The following is a 22,573-nucleotide window of genomic DNA, read 5'->3' as shown; positions in this document are numbered from 1 at the left end:
ATGCTTCTCTTTCAAGAATTTCCCCCCTAAACACTTATAAAATGAGACTGTTTTTAGATACTAAAATCTGTCAAGTCTTAACCCCAGGTGATTCAGAGCTATTGACATTTTCTAAATTTTGTAAAGAATTACATAAAGTTAACAGTTTTGCTGGTGGCAGTGGGCTTTTCTTGTCATTAGCTTATTCTTTCCCCCTTCCACTCATATTTCTATGCCAGTGTTTTAACTTTAACTTCAAAACAAAACACAGAAACTTTTGAAACACAGTTGAGAACATTTGATCACTTGGTACACAGAACTGGCTAGCAGTAGGCCCTCCCTACCCACTTGTCTAACCATCCTAGTTTGGGTAAGAATTTTAAAACCTCAGATACCGAGATAGAATTCTACTAGCTGTCAGCTGTTCCAGAGTGGATGTAAAAAGTGGGGCTCTGAGCATCACATGAGAAGCAGGAATTTCAAAGACTGAGAACCTACCCTCACATATTAATTCATTCATATAACCACCACCTCCCGGCACTGGTTCTTCCTATTCCATTCCCCCATAGAGGACATAAAGATAAACAAGATTTTATGATTCCAAGGTGTTACTCTTCTTGGCTTGAGGGGAATTACATTGTAGTCATATAGACATCTTACCTGTTAAAGTGTTTTCCAACTACTTTTCCTCCTACTGAAGATCCTCTTGGTTCCTACCCTAAAGCTTTACCTACATTAACTCTAGTACCTTTGCCTAAAGGAAGTACCCAATAAGTATCTGTCCAAAGAATGAAAGGCAAAGAATCAAAAGTGTATACTACATGTCAGTCACTCTAGGTAAACTAGAAAAATATGGTCCTGACCACATTTAGCAGTTGGGAGAGATGATAATCAAAACACACAAGCATTTATTTGTATCTTCCTAAGAAGAGAAAAGTGCACTTAACCCAAACTTGGGTTCATTGGAATCGAAAGATAAGAATATAACATGATAAGATAAGCCAGGTGAAGAGAAAGACACTCATGGTTTAGGCTAGGAGAAAAAGATAGTTTTTAGGTGTGGAAAGCAAGAAGATCCATAAGGAGGATACAGTGAAGTGAAGTGAATAAATGAATGAATGGTGAAAGTTTCTAAAGTGAATTCTTGTCCAAATCTCTCCATCATATTAAGTACTGAAAAACTAGTCATATTTCCTCTGTACAACTGTTTTGTCTGATTCAGTCCTCATTGAAACACCCACACTTCAAAATTCCCTCTACCTCTTACTGGAGTCCTCTCTTATATTATTTTCTGTTTACATCTAAATCCATTTAATTTTTGCAAACAGATCACTAACTTCTTGAAAAGAGTTATTATATCTCAGTAATTGAGACTGGGAGAAATAAATAGAAACTATCTATAAATCATTTGATCTATCCAGGTTTTCCACAATTCTAAGAAAAGCATGAGTCTGAACACTGTCTAGATGTACTATGAGTAACACACTAGAGTGGAAACGATTTACTGAATGCCAAAGGGATGCTAAGGACTATGCTAAATGCTCTTGATGCAAAACTGAGTGAGACGAGATCCATGCACGCAGGCAGCATTTAAACAGATCATTATTTAGTGATAGAGCATAGTAAGTGCTATGATAGATGGGAACTCAGCCCCATAGAATCCCAGAAGACAAAGGGATCCTCTGGAGGGAGCTGAGGGGACAGATGTAAAGGTTTCACATGGGAAATGGCAGCTGAGCTGATTTTTAAGAAACAATATGACATTTGCTGATGAAGTTTCAAGGGCTGGGTGGAGATGGAGAGAGGAGTGGTCATTCAGCAGTATGAATAGCATGTGTGAAGGGTCATGAAGGAGTATCATGTGTTCCTTGTGCTGGGAGCATGGTGGTGGGAAACTGCTGGGTTGTCAGCTGAATCTTCTTGTGAAGGCCTGCATACCTCTTAGGTTGTTTTCCCTGTGGCAAAATTGTGCTCATGTTGAACTGGAAGCAGGTAAGGGACAATCCCATTAGTGTTTTAGAACCCATGGGGTAGGACAAAGAGTGTAGTGAGAAAAGATACTTATGGGAGAGAAATATGGAGATGTTTTAATACTTGAAGCAAAGGATGATGTACCTAGACTTGGGGTCCAGAAACTTTTCTGTAAAGAGCCAGATAGTAAATATTTTGTTGATCTCATGGCCTCTGTCTCAACTACTCAACTCTGCTGTTGTAGTATGAAGATCGCCAGAAACAATACTTAAATGGACATGGCTATGTTCTAATAAAACTTTATTTACAAAAACAGGCATTGGGTCAGATTTGGCCTGGTTATAGTTTATCAACATCTTGTCTAGATTAAAATAATAGCAAGGATAGAGAAGAGAGGCTGATTGTAGGTCCACTGCTGAGTGGGAATCTATCTGGTTAGTGAGAATGAGAGGACAGGGTCTAGGATGAGTATGGTAATGCCATGTTTGAAATACAAGGAAATGGCAATGCTAGTGAAACATGTAATGAAACAGGAGCTGAAATGTTTTTTATGGGAAAAGTGATTATCTCATTTAAGATAACCTCATGTAGACTTTGAAGAGCCACAGAAGTAGATGTCCAATAGAAAGACTCTTCTCGTGTTTCTATATCAGTTATCTTTGGAAGATAGAGGTATTCCCACCATGTCATCCTAAATGCCAATATGTATTTTTTTATATTTATTGATGATTTTATCAACAAATATAATGGTTTTGGTTTGTCTGTACTCAAGGAAAAAAGATCTTATTCTAAGGATCTCACTGAGGTAAGAGAGATAAGAATCTCAACCCAGGAACTCTTTACCTCACAGTTATGCTAGTGCATTTCACCAAAAGCCTCATAGCATACCATTCTTCTTCCTAGCACCATCCTAAATCTATTAATTAATATTGTGTCTTATTAAGCTTACAGACTATAATCTCCATGAGGAAGGAATCACGCCTGCTTTGTTCTTTATTGTTCCTCTGGCTGTTAGCAAAGTTCCTGAGATGTGGTACCCGCTCAATAATTATTTGTTGAATATATGACTTAATGAATGACATTCTACATAGGAGCTCAGGACAGACACCCAGAAAGACCTTAAAAAGAATAGGTATTATTGTTATTGTTTTTCTCTGTTTTGTTTTGTTTTATGAAAACCTAGACATATTTTTGGAGATCATTGAGAATCCACTCAACTAGCAATTTAGTTATTTTGTCATCCCATTAGCAGCTGAAATTCAGTGATCTCAAATGTCAGCTGTTAAGTTGACTCAACTATTCTTCTGTGTCTCCTTCTCTACATGTCTTCTGTTTCCATTATAGCCATCTCACTTTCTCTCTAATTTCTCGCATTCAGATTCCCCTATTTTCCTTGTTGGGTAAAGCCTTCATGCCAGGATTCTTTAAAGACTACTGGCCATTGAATGTCCTTGGGTCAGTTACCATTCCTTGTTAAATGACATGTAGTCATCATGGGGGGGGGGTCACTTGGCATGGAAGATGACAACCATATGTAAGGAATTGCTTAGCATAGCTTCCCTCATGAGAAGATGGGGCAACTTGTCTGAGGAGAGGTCTGTAGGTATGGCAGGCATCTAGAGACGCCTCTTTAGTAAAGCAAGTATTTTTAGAATACTTGGCCAGGGCATCTTGTTGAAAAAAAAAATGCAATTACATGGATATTTCATGTAAAAAAGTTCTAGCCTCAATCATCTGGATAGTCTTGGCAAACGCATACTTTGATATTCATTACCCAGAAAGTTTCCTGGGCGTTCTATTTTACTTTTAAGAATGACGGCGACATTTTGTGAGGGATTTTTAATAGACTTTATTTTTCAGAGAAGTTTTAGTTTCATAGCAGTTTAGAGCAGAAGGTATAAAGATTTCCCATACAGCCCCTCCCCCAAGAATGCATAGCCTACTCCAACATCAATATTCCCCATCAGAATGACACATTTGTTACAACTGATGAACTTACACTGACACATCATAATTACTCGAATTCCATAGATTAAGAGTTCACTCTTAGTGTAAGACATTCTGTAGTTTTGTACAAATTTATAATGACATGAATCCACAATTATAGCATCATAGAGAATAGTTTCACTTCACTAAAATTCCTCTGTGTTCTACCCATTAATTCCTCCCTCTTCCTACCACCTGGCAACTTCTGACCTTTTTACTATATCCATAAATTTGCCTTTTCCAGCATGTCATAGAAATGGAATCATACTACAAGATGTATTTTTATTTATTTCTCCCCACCCTTGTGTGTGTGTGTGTGTGTGTATCAACAAGGTGATGATTGCATAATGTAATGTCAACTTCCACACTTCAGCCCTAAGAATATTGAGAAATAGAGAAATTTAGAATTTCCTGCTCATTTGGAACACCAAAAAGAAAAGCCACTATTAAATAATGGCCTTAGATTTGTGAGCCCATAGTACATACCTGACAATCACTGCTCTGCCAAAAAATAAAAATTGTCCTTTAGTAGAAAAATAATAGGTAGAATGTCCAGTGCCATGTGATTTTAACAGAACAGAGACCCAGGTTAAAAAAAAAAAAAAATCATCATATTCAAAGAATATCTCTAAACAATTGCATGATCACTGTTGCCCCAGATTCCAAATAATGATGAGAACTGTCAGGTTCCTTTCCAAGAGTTGATATCCACTTTAATCAGGGGTCTGAACCTAAATGTGGTACAGTTTTCTGTATCTTTATCCCTTTTAGCAATTAAGATAATCTGGATGTAAGGGTTGGCAAGGATGAATCCACCTGAGTCCCTCAAGTGATTGAGCTCGTCAAGCAAACGTACAGAGAGGGCTAAGCCAAAGGTTTTATAGAAATCTCCTGTAGCTCCGCCAGGGCCAAGAACTTTCTCTTGGGGAAGATTTTTAATTACTTCATCTCTTTCTGAAAGTAAAGGGGAATCAAGTAATTCCCCAGTCTTCTGCAAATCACCTAGACAACTTGGAAGGAATGAGAACTGACTGTTTATCTGTTCATGATATCGAGGTCTAATTTCTGTATCAGTCTTCATCCTATTTCTGAAATAACTTACTAAGGTGTCCTGGGCCTGTGTTTGTCTTTTCCTCCTTTGGGCACCTAACTCCCATTATAGTTATGAGATTATTGCCGGAGCTCATCAGCCAGCAGTTGCAATCACAGGATCTCATCCTCCCGCTGGTGCAGGTACTGCCTAGCTGAGTGATGGATATCTTCACTTTATGGGTTATGAGTGAGCTCAGAGCCGCTGGGGCAGAAGCAAAGTTTGCTTGTAACTTTTGGTAGAGATTTTCCTCCAAGTCTGGATTCTGCCTTTCTCTCCTAGATAAGTTTTTTTTCTCAATCAACTTTGTCCATGTATATGTTTATTGAATAGGAGAACTAGAGTCACAAAAATAAAACAAGGGAGCAGACAACAATATTCAGGACATACTTATAAAGGAAGCAAACAGTCATCACAAATCCTTTGGGGAAATAGATGAATATGAGTAAATCCAATAAATGAAACACAGATTAATAGATTTCACACCAGCAGAAACATTTTAACTTCGGTCAATCTGTGTCATCTAATGTGTTTTACAACAATTTTGAAACTAAACCAGGAAATTCATTTCACCAGACCTACTTTCATGCATCTAAAGATGCTGAAAGCCTCACTAACAAACATATTATTTCACTGAGAAGACATTCACTGTGACAAATTAGGAGTTTCTCAAGTGACTTTGTTTTAAGAAAAGACTTTTAAAAAATCTGCAACTAGATTGCAACTAATAATCAAAACACTTAAGATGCATTTTTGTAGGTTTTCCCCTCTAAATAATCTAATGATAAGTTATGTGACCCCTTAATGTAAGAGAATTTATTTTCCAAAATTGCAGTATGGTCTACTTCAAAGCGTAGGTCACCATTCAAGTATTTCATAACACATCATATGGCTTTATTTATTGCCAAACACTCTCATTTTCATTTTAAAAAAATCTTCACCTTTTCACACTAGATTCTAAGTTCTTTTTTTTTTTTTTTTAGAGATTTTATTTATTTATTTGTGAGAGAGAGCGAGAGAGTTAAAGAGTGAGCACAGGCAGGAAAAATGGCAGGCAGAGGCAGAGGGAGAAGCAGGCTTCCCTGCCAAACAAGGAGCCCGATGTGGGACTCGATCCCAAGATGCTGGGATCATGACCTGAGCCGAAAGCAGTGGCTTAACCAACTGAGCCACTCAGGCATCCCTAGATTCTAAGTTCTTAAAGTCATGTTGCATTTTATTTTTTAAGTTTTGCATAATTATGTAGACTTTTAAGCTTAAACTTCCCCCAACTATTTATCTGTTATGTATTTTTATGATCATTATTAATAAAATTGAGTTTTGTAGTATTTTTAAGTAAATTTTAATGAGCCTCTCCAGATACTTGGCATTGGGCCTCCAAAATTTGTACTGTATTTTCCAAGTTGTTTAGACAGCAACTTGATCAATATGGTAATTTTCTGGAAACTCTCTTCTTATTATAGTTGATTATTTTTAATTAACTCAAATTTAGTTGCTAATCTGTTATAATCCTTAGTGATGCATGGCACAAGCATGTCTTTTCCTAGTAAGCAAGCATTGATAGCAGAATTTCTGGGCTCTGGGCTCCTCTTTAGACCTATGAAAGCACTAATTATTTGTCCCCCTGGGTGCAAAAGGGGAAATTAAAAGCCTTGTAGTGCACTCCTTTGTAAACTTGGAATTTTGCCCTCCAGCAGAAACCTTGAAAATGAAGGGCTTGTAGAGTCCTTGCTGGCAATGCCAGCTTATAGTTCTGGTGACCAATGATCCTAGATTCTTCCAGATACACCCTATTTCAAATATTCTGTCCTGTTGTCTGACCATATGTCTTTAATGTGGGTTCAGAAAATATGATCATTGCCATCTGACTTATCATCAGAACATACTCCCAGAGTGCAATTCCCTCCACTTCCTGCCTCTCCAAGCCTCATATAAGAGAGACACATAGAACACCTGGTAATTTATAGAAAGCCACTAATTTGTGAGACAGAGGGAAATCCAACTGTACCATTAAGTAAGATGGTCCTTGCCCACCATAGAACTGCTTGAAAGCTAACAAATTTAGGTGCCACATAGTCATCGGAACTGATATTCATGGAGCCATTCCTGTGTGTAGAACACTGTCACCTCACCGGAGTCTCCCATCTCTTTGAGACAGATATCACGACCCCCATTTACGAAGGGCTGTATTACTTAGCTCTGGCAATTAAGTCCAGGATTTGAACTCGGCCTTTCTCTTCACTGCTCTTCCACCACCTCGCGGTCAGGGTTTTATCTCTTCAGGTAAGGCAGACTGCAGTCTTGACCATGTGCGGCCCCCTCCCCCTTGTGAAGCAGGAAGTTGGCATAAATAGCGTCTCCATAAATAGTGTCTGTACAAAAGCTCACTCAACACCACCACCACCACCCAGCAATTCAAATCCATATCCTCTGACAAGAAGGCAGATTTTTTTTTAAAGATTTTATTTATTTATTTGACAGAGAGAGATCACAAGTAGGCATAGAGGCAGGCAGAGAGAGATCACAAGTAGGCAGAGAGGCAGACAGAGAGAGAGGGAGAAGCAGGCTCCCTGCTGAGCAGAGACCCCGATGCGGGACTCGATCCCAGAACCCTGAGATCATGACCTGAGCAGAAGGCAGCAGCTTAACCCTATGAGCCACTCAGGTGCCCCAAGAAGGCAGATTTTTGTTTTGAGTTTCCTTAACTGGAATTGTAAAGGTTTTACAGTTTTGCACACAGAAAGTTTCTTAGATTTTCTCCTCAGACTCTGCTCTGTTCCCCTCAGAGTTTTAAACTCAGTTTCTGCTAAAAACCTTCTTTTATCCCTGACTCTCCCTCTCCATCCTCATACTTTTCATGTTGTCTCTCTCTTTGCCCCTTCACTTCTTTCACCTCTTCTCTCAAGCCTTACCATCTCTACAGATTTTTGTTTTGTTTTTCTTTGTTGTTTTTTTTTTTTTTTTCCCACCCACCGGCGGGCCCTGGGAGGCCACTCTGAGATATTTAGAGTATCTGGTCACTTCTCTGACCACCATCCTCTCATTGTTTATTCTGGAAGGAAGCCCACAGAGACTCCCGGCCAAGTTCTTTCCTCACCCTCTCAGATTTTCTCCTCAGAGAATCCTGTTGAGAAAATCACCTCAGTAGCAGTGTACTTTGTTAGAGGGAGCAAAGAGAGATTTAACATTTGAGAAGTATTTATTTTATGCCATGTCTAGATGGGCAGAGCGATGTAGTAGAGTGCTATAGCATTTAGATTAAGATTGACCCAATTTAGCCACCTGTCAGCTCTGTGATGTCAGGCAAGTTTATTTTCTATTCTGCCTCAGCTTCAGTACTCCTCCAACTATTGTGAGAATCAGAGCAAATAATGTGTATCAAAAGCCTGGGACGTAAGCACGCTGTATGTTTGTAATGCCCTAAATAGATTTTTGCAGAAGAGGAAATGAAGTTTTTCAGAGAATAAATACTTGACCTAGCCACAAAGCTAGTAAATTACAGGCCAAAAAGAAACATGAGCCTGTAACTAGCAACAAGGGACCATGTGCTCCTGCTACATTCATTCCGGGCAGGTCTTCCACGGTGAACCTCTCACGTGGGCATTTCATTGCTGCCGAAGGTCTGCTTCCCGGCAACCTCGCTGAGAAGTTTTCATCTGGGATTAGATTAGGAGTTCATGTGTTTCATCATCGATATTACTTCTGTTCTGCCTTCTACCCCATGAAAACAAAGTATACACGCTTATTACCTACAATAGAACACCTGAATTAAGTATTATTTTTCTTGTCACAGTTCTGCTTTCTCTGATAGCTTGAAAGTTATGATTGTCTGGACAATTTTCAAAATAATTAAAACAAGCTTTCATTTCAACTGAAAAGAAATCAATCATTTCATCTGAGCTGATGGGGAATAGCAGGGCTCCTGGTTTCCTTTATACCACAACAAGGTCAAAATAAAAAGTGTACTTGTTTGACTGAACTGCCTTCAAATATATTTAATAGTGCAGCGTTTACCTCATACCATTTCTGTTTGTGTTGATCAAGCTTCAAAATGCATTGTACGCTCTCATCGGAATCTAATTGTCACTTCTGAACATTACTCATTTGTTGATAAACACATTGACATTGACATCATCTTGTAACTCTAAGGCTGGAGAGCCTTGAACAAGAGCATATTTCTCAAAAACTGTGTAAAATTCATTGACCTTCTCTATTGAATGTACCCCTAACCAACACCCCAAGTTCTGATCCAGAAAGTGAAAGTCAGCCTCCAGCAAACTTTAGAGCAGAAAAATCTGGCTTCACTGACTTCTCAGCTTTTGAATTCAGTGTGTTATGGCACATTTTTCCTTCTCTGATAGCAAGGACTTAATTATTATGTATATGTATTACATAGTATGTAACATTCATCATAAGATCTTACTCCTCTCACCGTTGTTTGACTTTTAAAAGAAGACAACAAAATGATGAATGTTGAATTCTAGGTGGTACCAACAGAGACTAAGGATATTGAAAGCATTAACTTAAAAGAATTTTTACATATGGGATCACGTTTGTTCCTTTGGATAGACATAGGTAGATGGTGTTTTATTATTCCTTTATCCCCTTTTTCCAAATAAAAATACTGAGATTCCAGAGATAAAAATAGTTGTCTACATGATCAAATAGTTTAAACACAGACCTTCTCGCCCCACTGACCATACTTTTCTGTACCAGTCTCCCCTCTAATGAATACTGCCCACTTCTGGATACTAGTGGATGGGGCACAAGGCCAGGGAGGGGGAGGTCTCTAGAAAAAAATAATGGACAAATTGATTTGCAGACAGTGAAAAATTGTATCCATTCAAGAGTCATTTTATTACACTGAAATATGAAAGCAGCAAACCCCGTGGCTCTGCCAGAAGGAGACAGCAAAATAGAAGATGGTTTGCAGGTTGGGGGGCTTCTTTTGCTACACAGGGAAGGTATTGGTTGAACAGATTTTTGTAGGGCCACCTGCAAGACATAAGAAGCTAACATAATAAAGCAATACCTAAACTTGGGTAGCTCTATTTGACAGATAAAGAAATTTGGGTGTGATCTGGATAAAGCTGACCTCTGAGACCAACGTGAGAAATGAACTCAACTGCTCTCGTTTTTATCCTTTTTATTCCTGAATTTGCACTTGTTATGATAAAACAATTTTTTTAGAATTTCAAAGTAGCATTTTATTACAAAATTAATACAGAGTTGATGCAGAAAATTTGTCATAAAAATAAAAGTAAAGTACTCAAACCACCATACATCCCACCACCGAAAGAAAATCACAGTAAACATATTGATACGTATCGTTCCACTAGTTTTTTTAAAGTTCCTTTTAAAATATCACTTTATACATATTGCTTTATTAATGTACCTTTTCATTTAAAGCTATGTGTGGCAAATTGAATATATGGCCCCAATTTTTTGTGGCATCCAGGATTTGTGCTCTTCTGTTTCACCTTCACTCACTGACTCTGGGCTCGGCCGTCACTGGCTTAAGCCCCTAGACTATAGCAAACTTGAAACGAACAGACCCAACTCAACAGAATTTCCCAGCAGACCTCTTCACAAACCTTGAGAGATGGTGCTTATTTTAAGCAAACAGATTTTGGGGTAGCTGGCTATGCAGTGGTAGTAAACGAACATAACATTCTGTGATAGAGAGATACACACACATGCACAGGCATGCGCATGTGAAATTGATTCTTGACCCTTCTAGAATTTTCTACCTATCAAACGCGATCTTCTTAAAATGGAAATCAAATCATGTTATTTTCCTGTGTAAAACATTTTGATGGCTTCCTCACTGTTTTGGAATAAAATTCAATTAACTCAGCAAGGCCTATAAACCCTGAATATGTAACTGTTGCCTTGTGTCCAGACTTACTTCTTGACTCTTCCCCCTCATGTAGCACACTCAAGTCACACTGACCATTTTTAAGCCTCTCTTTTCCACTTTAGAACTTATGAACAGGGTATTCTTTCAACCTGGAATGTTCTTTGTATGTTACTGCTCATCCTACAGCTCTGATTTTAAATATGCTTTACTCAAAAAAGCTTTCTTGACCATACTATCTATAGAAGGGTCCCTCAACCCCCCAGTTATTCTCATCTTCACATACTTCATTATTTCTCTCTTAGCACTCGTTACAATTACAATCACTTTAAAATATATATATATATGTATACATATATATATATACATATATATATATGTATACATATATATATATTATTTATTTATTTGACAGAGAGAGAATGCAAGCAGGGGGAGCAGCAGGGAGAGGGAGAAGCAGGTTCCCACTGAGCAGAGAGCCCGACATGGGCCTCAGTGCCAGGACCCTGGGATCATGACCTGAGCCGAGGGCAGACACTTAACCAAGTGAGCAACCCAGGTGCCCTATCATCACTTCTTTTAATTGCTTATTTGTTTCTTATCTATCTACCTTTCTTGGTAATCAAATCAATGAGAACAGGGTCTGTGTCTGTTTTATTCACCATTATATTCCCAATATCTAGCTCAATATCTGGAAATCTGTGAACTAAACATATTTTGTTTAAATGTTTGAATATTTATACCATATTATTTTTAATATTCCCTATTATTAGACAAATAGGTGATGTTCATATATAGAGAGAATATATATGTATATTCACTACATATATTACATATTTATTAAAGTTTTTAAAAATCAATAAGAAAAACGATGGAAACCCAAGAGAAAATCCGAGAAGGTACAAGCAATTGTACTCATAAGAAAAGAAATACAGGCAAACAAAAGCATATATATATAAAAGTTCTACCTCACTAGAAATGCTGAGTAAAATATTATGCAAAACATTGTATATAATTATTTATACTTTTAAAACATGAAAATCGGTGTTACAACAATTCAAGAATAGACACTTCCATATACCACTGACATAAGAATAGGATGAATATAATCTTCTTGGAAGCTTCCCAAATATAGATATCAAGTGTATTAAAAATACGTAATTCTTTTACCATTCAATTTTACTTCTGGGTAGTGATCCTAAGGAAATAGTACTGGAAGTTCACTGCCATTGTAAAATCCTACCTATATACCCATGGAGTGACTCCATGTCTACTCTTGAGCAGCCAAACAAATGATATATAAGGGACAAGATGGCAGAACCTATTATTTCTTGTGCCTATTTCTTTATTTATCTGGAGTTCGTTTGTTTGTTTGTTTTTGATACATTTAACAATGCATTCATACCCTGATAAACCTGCTCTTTATGTTTCTTAGGGGATAAAAAGCTTCATTGTCTATTAATGATACCTACTATTCACAGTCTTGGGAAGAACAAGTCACTTGGATAATATCAAAACACACAAGTTCAGTTCCATAGAATAAAATTTAATTATTCAAGCTCTTAGAGTCTCAACTACTTAATAGGGATTTAAAAATACTGTTGTAGGGGCGCCTGGGTAGCTCAGTGGGTTGAAGCCTCTGCCTTCAGCTCAGGTCATGATCCCAGGGTCCTGGGCTCAAGCCCCACCCACATGTGGCGCTCTGCTCAGCAGGGAGCCTGCCTCCCTGCTTTTTCTGCCTGTCTTTGTGCCTACTTGTGATCTCTATCTGTCAAATAGATAAATAAAATCTTTAAAAATACTGTTGTATATAAAAATTTCTTTGTTGATTCTAATTGATGGTTTTACCTGAGTTTTTGTGGTTGATTTTTCATCTAGCTCTCTGGTGTCTCCTTTTTAGTTACCTTTACTAAGGTTTCTTCCTGTACTTAAATGTCCATGCTCCCCAAAATTCTGTTTTTGGCTTTAATTTCACACTATATATATTTCTGGAGATGATTATACCTAGAATCTGCTTCTCCCTCTCCCACTGCCCCTCTCCCCAGCTTGTGCTCTCTCTCACTCAGTCTATCTCTCAAATAAACAAATAAAATCTTAAAAAAATAAAAAATAAAAAAGAATGGCTTCAAATCAGCACCTCCTCTATGAAGATTTGGCTGCACTTCCTCCCCCATGCTAAATTAGGCAACATCCTTAGCATGCTACTAAACAGTCCCTCAACAACTGTTTTTGAGTGTCTACTATGATATTAAAAATATAGAAAGGAGACTTCATCTGCTAACACACAAATATATTGCAATTATTCTTATGTGTATTTGTCTACTCTCCTCGTCTATAAGCCCATCAATGGCAAGTACCATTTCTTTTTCTCCTTCTCCTTCTTCTTCTTTTTCTTCTGATTTTGAAAGAGAGAGAGAGCAAGAGAGAGCATGTGCATGCTCTCTCTAGTTTAGGAGCTAGGGTGAATGGGTTCCATGATTGATTAGATGTGAGTGTGATAGAGAAGGACTGAGATGAATCCTAGGGCAGCTGCACCATTAACAAATTTGGAGGACCAGAGGATGATCAATTTTGAGGGGAAGATTGTATTATACTTTGGGGAGTGGGGTGGGAAGAGGGGCAGAGAGAAAGGAAGAAAGAGAATTATAGCAGGCTCCACATCCAGCATGGAGCTCTACTTTGGGGAGTGGGGTAAGAAGAGGGGCAGAGAGAAAGGAAGAAAGAGAATTTTAAGCAGGCTCTACATCCAGCATGGAGCTCTGTGGGGGCCTCGATGTCATGACCCTGAGATAGTCACCTCAACTGAAATCAAGAGTCAGATGCTTAGCCAACTGAGCCACCCAGGTCCCCTATGGCAAGATCTAGTTCTGATTAATCTTTATATTGCAGAAACTAACCACACAGTAGGAATAAATAGTTAAAAATATAATAGTTTAAAATTCAGTTCAACTTTATGGAAATAAATTCAGCAATATGAAATCAGAAGAAATCAAGAGTTATAAGGAGAATAGATCTTTAAGATACTTGCTTACTATTTCATTTTCTCTTTCTTGTCTCAATTCTCAAACATCTCTATGTTGAATCTCTGGCCATGGAATATTACGAAGATAATTATACAGTTTTAGCTGCGTCTTGGAAGGTAGCTTGACTTCTTTTGAAAATTTAACTCGGAATGAAAGGGAAATCCACCAAGTCATTTTTTAATAAGAAAAATGTCTTTATCTCTGTAAACTCCAAATATTTTAAAATCATTACTTATCTTAGGGTTCTCTATGGGAAGCTGAAAATTGAGACTGTAAGTCATTTATTTATTTATTTATTTATTTATTTATTATCTGTATTTATTTTAAAGATTTGACTGACTTATTTGATAGAGAGAACATGTGTGCACAAGCAGGGGGAGCGGCAGAGGGAGAAGGAGAAACAAGCTCTCCACTGATCAGGAAACCCAATGCAGGGCTCCATCCCAGGACCCTGGGATCATTACCTGAGCTGAAGGCAGACTCTTAACCGACTCAGCCACCCAGGTGCCCTATAAGTACTTTTTAAACTTCAGTTAATAGCACAATTTTTAAGACTAGAGTGGGATCTATTTGGAATGGTTAAACTCCCATATATCACATTCTACCAGTGTAATATCTTCTGGGTCAAAATAATGGGTAGTACTCAACACCCAAGCCCAAGTGTGTACCAAACCAAACAATTCTGATCCCATAACATTGCAGAGACCCTCTCCCTATCACCACTACCGTCAAGATGACATCCCTCCAGGGTAACATAGGTGAAGGAGTTTCAAATGCTTCAGGTAGAATAGCTTCTGCTCTCTGCAAGCCAGATGGAGCAGGAGTGCTGGGGTTAAAAGGAGGTCAATGTACCTAACTGGAAAATACTCCCACAAATTCTCATTACCACAAAATACAAGATGCTATGTATAAATGACATTCTTCAATTTCAAGATTAAAACAAAAAAAAATCCCCAAATACATTCTATGATGTCCCAAACTTCTCACTTCTATCCCTCACCTGTCGCTGTTGAAAGAATTGATCAGAAGCCATTCCTACCACTACATTTCTTAGAACTAATGATACAAAATTCCTTTCAGAACACTGTCACCAAGGTGATCCAAAATTTAATTCAGCATATCTTGAATGCTTTGTGATTTAAAGCATCTCAAAACTTGCCTTCCACCCAGTAAGAGTGATAAGAAAGAAAATACATTTGCATCACCAATTACATGACTTCAGGAAGTTCTTAACATTTTTTTTTTAAACCTGCAGTAAAAATAAAATAAAACCACCATTTTGAAAGGACAGTTTTAAAGGCATAATATTCATAATTGGAGCTAAGTTGTCTTGAAAATTATTTTATTAACTTTTAATAATAATTAACCATAAAAGAAAATGTTTTTTAAAAAAGAAGACAAAGAAGAAAATATATACAAAAAGTTTGGGGTTCTACCTTGATGGCTTCTGTTCAAGAAAAGCGAATCCTAAGGTAGTCAGTCTTTCAGAGTCTTAAGACAGCCCAATAGAAAGGCACATAAAATGTATTGACTGGTTCATCCAGAAAGGACTGCTCCTTAGGCAATAAAAAGATAACATGTTTAGCAAAGTCACTTTCTATTATATTATAAGTTATTAAATTATTTTTCAACATATTTAGGAAATAATAATTACTTCCTTTAAGTGGACTTAAATCTCCAGAGTTATTTTATTTGTCAAACCCTTAATATCATTTACCTGTCTGGGTTTAAGATTGTTTTCCTTCTAAGACAGAAACTGGTGTTTGTGATGGGCTGCATTTGTACTTTTGAAAGACACTTCTCCTGTAATTTTCTGATTCTGATGCAGTCACCTTGCCAGCCTCACTCCTCTGTGCCTGGATTCCAGTCTGGAGATATAGTGTAGTTCCCTCGCACCCTGTTTAACAATGAGCTAACAATGAATTTCTACTTTGGAGGTAAGGGACTAAAACATTTCTATGAGGATTCTAATAGCCACAGGGAAATACCATAGTAGGAATAATCTGCATTTTGGGGGACACTGCTAAATTCTAACAATAAAATTCCATCTGAAAACAAAACCACAGGGAGGATAAACAATTTCACTATAATGTAAACTGTAAAGCTCAACACCTATTAGAAATAGTGAGGCATTTGATTATGAGCACCATTATCCTGAATGGGTATTCCCAAATTATACTGACAAAAACATCCATTTCCCATTTTGCTTTACCTACCATTTCGGTAGTAAACATCTATAGAAAAAACTATTGAGCCCCACATCTGAAACTAAGGATGTACTATACATTGGCTAATACTTAATTAGAAAAAAAATAAAAGTATTTTCATGGTTGGAATTTGTCAAGTACAATTCTAATTTTTTAGATATTTTCTTAAACAGTTTTGTAATGTTTACTTGGTCTCTAAAGGTAATGGAAAGAATGCACATCAGACATGATGCAGCAGAACTTTTGTATTTCTCCATCTCTGGCAAGTAAAGCACTGACTTCCCTTTGTTCTTTTGTTTTCAAGGAAGGCTGTTGCATGAACAGCCTAGGAAGACAGAAATACCATCCTACTCAAGTAAACTTCAGGCATGCTTACCACCAATGATGTAAAAGATTCTGGTTCTTAAGCTCAGAGTTCTTTCCCAGCAACGCTACCAACTTACTGTGCAGATGGATCTTACCTGATCCTTGGGGGCTTGGAGAACCAGCTCAGAAACACTGAGATTCTGGTTACTGCTAAAGTTGTGAGGAATAAACTGTCTTTTTCTCCTGACCCAGGCGTTTCATGGCTTCTATCTGCATTAATGAAACGTGTTGGGCAAACTGATGAGTTTACAAGTGGAGTCAAATAGCCAACACTTGACTGTTCTTGACAACCAAATGTGTCCCATTGAGGATGAATCCCAAACAACTAGTTTGATTTAGTACAAGTGAGGAAAGAAACTATCACTTGATGGGATTAAGACCAGGGGTTGGCCAATGTTTTCTTAGAGGGCCAGAGAGGAAAATATTTTAGACTTTGCAAGCCTGACAGTATCTTTTGCTGCTGCTTACCTCTGCTGTTCTAGAACAAAGCACCATAGACAATATATAAATGAGCAAGCATGGCTGTGTTCCTATAAAGCTTTATTTAAGAATAATGGATCTTGAACTTTCTTTAATTTTACATGTAATCAAATATTATTTTCTTTAATTTTTCCAATCATTTTTTAAATTAAAAAAAATAATAATTAGGAGTGCCTGGGTGGTTCAGTGGGTTAAATCTTGGCCTTCGGCTCAGGTTGTGATCTCAGGGTCCTGGGATCGAGACTCATATCGGGCTCTCTGCTCAGTGGAGAGACTGCTTCTTCCTCTCTCTCTTTCTCTCTGCCTACTTGTGATCTCTGTCTGTCAAATGAATAAAATCTTTAAAAAAAAAATTTAAACCACATCTAGTTATAGGCTATATAAAAGTTGGCCTCAGGCTGGATTTGCTTTGTGAACCTAGTTTGCCACACTCTGGAATAGGGAAAAAAAAAAAATTGCCAAAAAGGAAAATTAAAGATATTAGTTTACCTTTTGTTACCTTTGTTCTAATTCTTCTAGGAGAACCATAGGCACATGGAGGATTTGGGACAGGAAATCTTTTTTAAGCAGAATATAAAAATTTTCTGTGTCTTCACTCCTCACTTTTCAACCTCAGATACTTATGGTGTTCAGTTTGCCTGTCTTGTCATCTAGAGTGCTAAGGGACAGTTGCTAGAACTTAATATTTAGATTTCCTTTGAGTATCAGTAATTTTACTTATTTTTGCATAGATTCTTTGAACCTCTTTTCTTCTTATTCTTCCATGAAACCCTCTCGCAGAGAAACATCATACCTATGGATTAGTTGGTAATGTCTCACAAAGGTTGGTACACATAAGAAGTAGATTAAACAATGGACAGTTTCTTTTTTTTAATTAACATATAATGTATTATTTGCCCCAGAGGTACAGGTCTGTGAATCATCAGGCTTACACATTTCACAGCACTCACCATAGCATATACCCTTCTCAATGTCCATCACCCAGCCACCCTATCCCTACCCCCCACGCCCCAACAACCCTGTTTGTTTCCTGAGATTAAGAGTCTTTTATGACTTATCTTCCTCCCCAGTCTCATCTTGCCTCATTTTTCCCTCCCTAGCTCCCACGGCCCCCCCACCCCACCTCTCAAATTCCTCATATCAGAGAGACCATATGATAATTGTCTTTCTCTAATTGACTTATTTTGCTTAGCATAATACCCTCTAGTTCCATCCATGTTGTTGCAAATGGCAAGATTTTGTGGTTTTTTTGATGGCTGCATAGTATTCCAACAATGGGCGATTTCTTTGTTATCTTCTATCATAATAAATTTTATGATTCACTCAAGACAAAAAATTTTTGAACCACTTTGTTAACTTAAAAAACACTTAGAACAATGTCAGACAGGTATGTTATTAATAAATGTTGGCTATTAATAATGTTGGCTATTATTGATATGATTTCTCAAAGTTTGACTCAAGCTTCCTGGAACCAAGTCATCTAGGCTTTTCCACATCTTTTATTTATTTACCCAAGCAAGAAAGTAAAGCATGCAGTAATTTGCATAATGCTTAAAGCTGAATTTGGATTCGCACCTATGTGAAGTTTGCTGTGATGGAAATGGATAACTATTTTTTCTCTAGGAAGGAATTCACAAATAATTAGAAAACATAGAATGAGTGAATGAGTGAAACTGTCACAATCAACTTGACCTTCAATTCACTGGCTAAACCAGAGCACAGGCTCCAGAGGGCAGATTTCATAGGCAGTTAAGCTCGATAGCTACGTTTTACTTCTCTCTTTAAATTATCAAGCTGCTTTCTTTTTCATCCTGAACACATATAGAGAATGACCCAGCAGAACAAGACCCCACAGTTTGACCCTAATCTGTTCTAGATAGTATCCCTAAGTGAATATATTACTTAATTTGCTGCATAATAGCCGTTGAGCAATACCCAAATCTCAAGTAAACACTGAGCTTTGCATTCCTCACACACACATTCCTTCTTTCTAGACAGTATTTTTAGTCAGGACTTTAGATTTTCTGCAGTTCTGGAAGAAACCTTTCTTTTGTAAGTCAATGCTAGTCTAATAACATTAGCAATTTGCCAGGATAAGAGTGATAACCCTATTGTAGCTTGGTTGACAACAAACACTTCGGTAATTTCTTAAGAAAAGTATTTCCTGTTGATCATTAAAAGCCAAATTTTGAGTCACTTCCCCCTCTGGATTAAATAAATACTATTAGTTTCTCAACTGTGTACAGTAAATATAGATTTCAAGACTTGTTTGTCTGCATTTCTTAAAACATTTATGAACATTGAACAGATGAATTTGTTTTAAGCATATTTTTTCATTTGAACACTTTTCCCAATGGTTTTTAATATGGATACTGTTCATCACATATTGAATAAAGCAACTTTTACTTTATTTAATGTCTTGACCCAAATCACATTGTCTCCATAAATATTTTACAGTCTGTGTGCAACAAAAGCATGATTACCAAAGTCATGTCTGCACTTGTAGGTAATATACCATAAAAAATGGATTATTTTCCCCTTCCCTTGTTTTTGAGAGAGGGAATTGGTGCTTGCATTTGCCCAAGTGGGTTTTTTTTTCTTTTTCTTTTTCTCTTTTTTTACACTAACTAGCTCCTTAGGGGTAAGATGTTGGAAACATGGGCCTGTGCCAAGTTACTATCTCTATAAAATTCCCAAAAGAACAAGAAAACATTGCTCACTTTACTTCTTTCCAGCTGCTTTTCCCTGAAAGAAGAAATTTTGAGACTTCCATTATCCTGATAAATAAAATGAAACTACTTCATGACTGATTGGGAAGAAGTTACATTGCTATTCAAAGGAGTGATATAAAATAAAATAAAATTCAAATATTTCTTTTTCTTTTTTTTTTTTTTTGAGAGCTAGCAATTATCTTGCCTTCTTTTAGCAGCTGATTTGTCACACACTTTGAAATTAGAGTATTGCATATAAGCATCAATACTTTGGAAATGTATTTTAAAAGATTTTAAAAAGAGAAAATGTTTTATAAATTTCATGGGTCACCTTTTGCTTTTATAGCATAAAAAATAAAGACACACTCTGATCTCTCAGTGAAATGAAACCACCTTGGACAATTAAACAGGGTGGGTTTTTGCATTAGTTTCTCCCTCCACCCCACCCTTGCCGTGATATAATCATTTTACTCCTCCTCACTTCTTATCTACTGAGATAAACTAAAGTGTATGTATTTAATAAAGGACTTTTCTAAGTTTCTAGAGACCAAAAAATGCTTTTGGAGGGGCCCTTTCAGCATTTGTCTCTATTAATGAACGGTCGGTCCAGCCAGGAACAACCCTAAGTGGTTTTAAAAGAAATAAAGTAGTCATCAAATGAATGCATATTTATGCGTTTATGCCTTTTCTATCAGCTCAAAGAAAAGTAGCTTTGTCACATTTATGTGAGATAATGGTAACGTATACTCCTGCAAGAATTCGTGTAAGTATGCAGAGGAAACTTGGGTATGAAATTTTATAAGTAATACAACATGGTTCTTGGAAAAGCTTCATTTAAAAAAAAAAAATACAACAACTCAGCAGCACCTTACAACCATAATTAGATTGGTGTAGTGGTTATGGTCTATGGCCTTCTCAGCCCTTCCTCCCCACTACCTTCTTCTACTAATAGAAGGTGCCATTCTGGAATGTAGGTTGGACACATGATAAGGCAAAGTCTGGTCATAGTCAGAGCTCTAAGACCTGGGAACCAGCATCCATTCAGCTTGATGGTTCCCCAGGGGAGTTTTTACACTTGTTTTGACAGAAAAAAAATAGTTTTTTGTTGTTGTTCAAGACATCATAAAGATGCAAGTTTGGAGTACCAACCACTGATTCCCTTTAGTGGTTTTGGCGGGTCTGGGAAATTGAAACTGACGGACACATAAAGGAGCAAGGATGAGAGGTGAAGCAAATGAAAGCTTGATGGCATCGAGTCTCTGCTCTCATTTGTTCATGAGGCCCACTTGAATTCTGAGTGTCCCATAATCTGGTCATTTGAAGCGACAATTCCCTCACATTCTGAACAATACGGTACAGCAAATGGATGAAGAAATATAATGGCAACTGTCCGCCAGATGTCAAGCTAAAAAGATTAAAAGAGTCCCTGCCCCAAATGTCTTCCTCCCTCTGTTTTCCATGATACTAGGAAAACTCTGAGATTCCAATTCAAGTATAAATGTCTCCTACAGTGAACAAATACTAGGAAAGGATTTCTGACTTCTGGCTTGACGACCTGGGAGTAAATACAATGCTATCTTCTCCTCATGGAAATCCTCCTAAACAATTAGACGGTTTTTTTTTAATATGCATGTACAAAGAGATTTTTATTTCTGTAAGATTAAGGTTCTCTGGAGTGGGAACAGAAAGACCTCAAAATTAAGTGTTATGTGTTGTCCCCAAATACAGTAAGTGAGAAAGGTAAAGCTTAAGTAGAGGTATAGAAACACCGTGGGAATCTCTGATTTCAAATGAAGAAAAGGAGAACCCAGTTCTCCAAAAGAGTCAATGCACTCTGAAGATGAACCCAAGGAAGTAAAAGTGTTTATTGGACCAGCCATATGGTCTGAATGGATTGCAACCAGTAACTTGTTAACATTCTGCTGGTATTGAAAAGTAGCTAGGTGTACAGAATGAGGAAATGCATGGTCAGCCTATTTTCTTAGGAAGCACTCTATACATGAGTTTTCTAGAAGATTATGATTCCAAAGTACAAACAGCCCTGGAGTTACGTGTTTTTGTTGGCTGGGAATAAAGTATAAGACAGCCCGTTACCCCAACACACAGACACACACACACATATACATCAGAATCTTCAGCACAAGCCAAGAACATTAGCTCAGAACACCCCAAAGTCCAGTCCCTTCATCATGCTCCTATAAATAAAAGGTTCAGGTAGAATTCTTGCAATTCAAAAGAGACTATCTAAAATTATCAGAACAGTATCTATATAAGAATACTACAAGTAAAAGGATAAACAAATGACAAAGAACAGTCAGAAAAATATATATATGTATATACCATTGAACAGATCAAAACCATAACTAAATATACTGCCATGAACTCAGTAGAACTTAAGAAAGATAGGATAAAACAATAACTTAAGGATATATAAACAATACAACAAAGGTTAAGATAAGAAATGGAACAAAGAACTAGAACCAATGCACACATGATAAGCAACTCAAGAGAAAGCAAACACTGATGATGGTACAGTTAGATACACAGATATCAGAAATGAGAAAATTGAAGTAAGTAGAAATGAACTTGGATTTTAAAATGATTAGAGATAATAATAATAGAAATGAAATATGATAAAAGGAATTCAATATATGAATTCCTAAAAAATAAAATCTGAACAAATGAAATAGAAAAAGACATGTCAAAAATTTAAAACAAGAAAATATTCCAGAAAAAAAGGGTTTGAATTTTCAGACAGAAAAGGCAAACTATACTCCAGACGGGGCAGGGAAAGGTGATACAAATGGTCATTGTCTGATAAAGCTACTGGATTTCAAATATAAAGAGAGAGCCCCTTAAGGATCTTCACTAAAAGGTCAAGTCATCTATAGAGGTAGAAATTC

At 37.1% G+C, this 22,573-nt stretch overlaps 1 long non-coding RNA gene across 1 annotated transcript in view; it reads right to left on the bottom strand.

Moving 5' to 3' along the window:
- Positions 1 to 9,919: 9,919 nt before the first annotated feature.
- Positions 9,920 to 22,573, bottom strand: part of LOC132013197 (uncharacterized) — a 58,813-nt gene continuing 46,159 nt past the window's right edge. The window contains exon 4 of the long non-coding RNA XR_009402913.1: positions 9,920 to 10,021. This is a non-coding gene — a long non-coding RNA (uncharacterized LOC132013197). The remainder of the gene's footprint in view (positions 10,022 to 22,573) is intronic.

The sequence above is a fragment of the Mustela nigripes genome, chromosome 3 (assembly GCF_022355385.1).
Source record: "Mustela nigripes isolate SB6536 chromosome 3, MUSNIG.SB6536, whole genome shotgun sequence".
NCBI classification, from domain to species: Eukaryota; Metazoa; Chordata; class Mammalia; order Carnivora; family Mustelidae; genus Mustela; species Mustela nigripes.
This window is presented reverse-complemented; position numbering and strand designations above follow the sequence as displayed.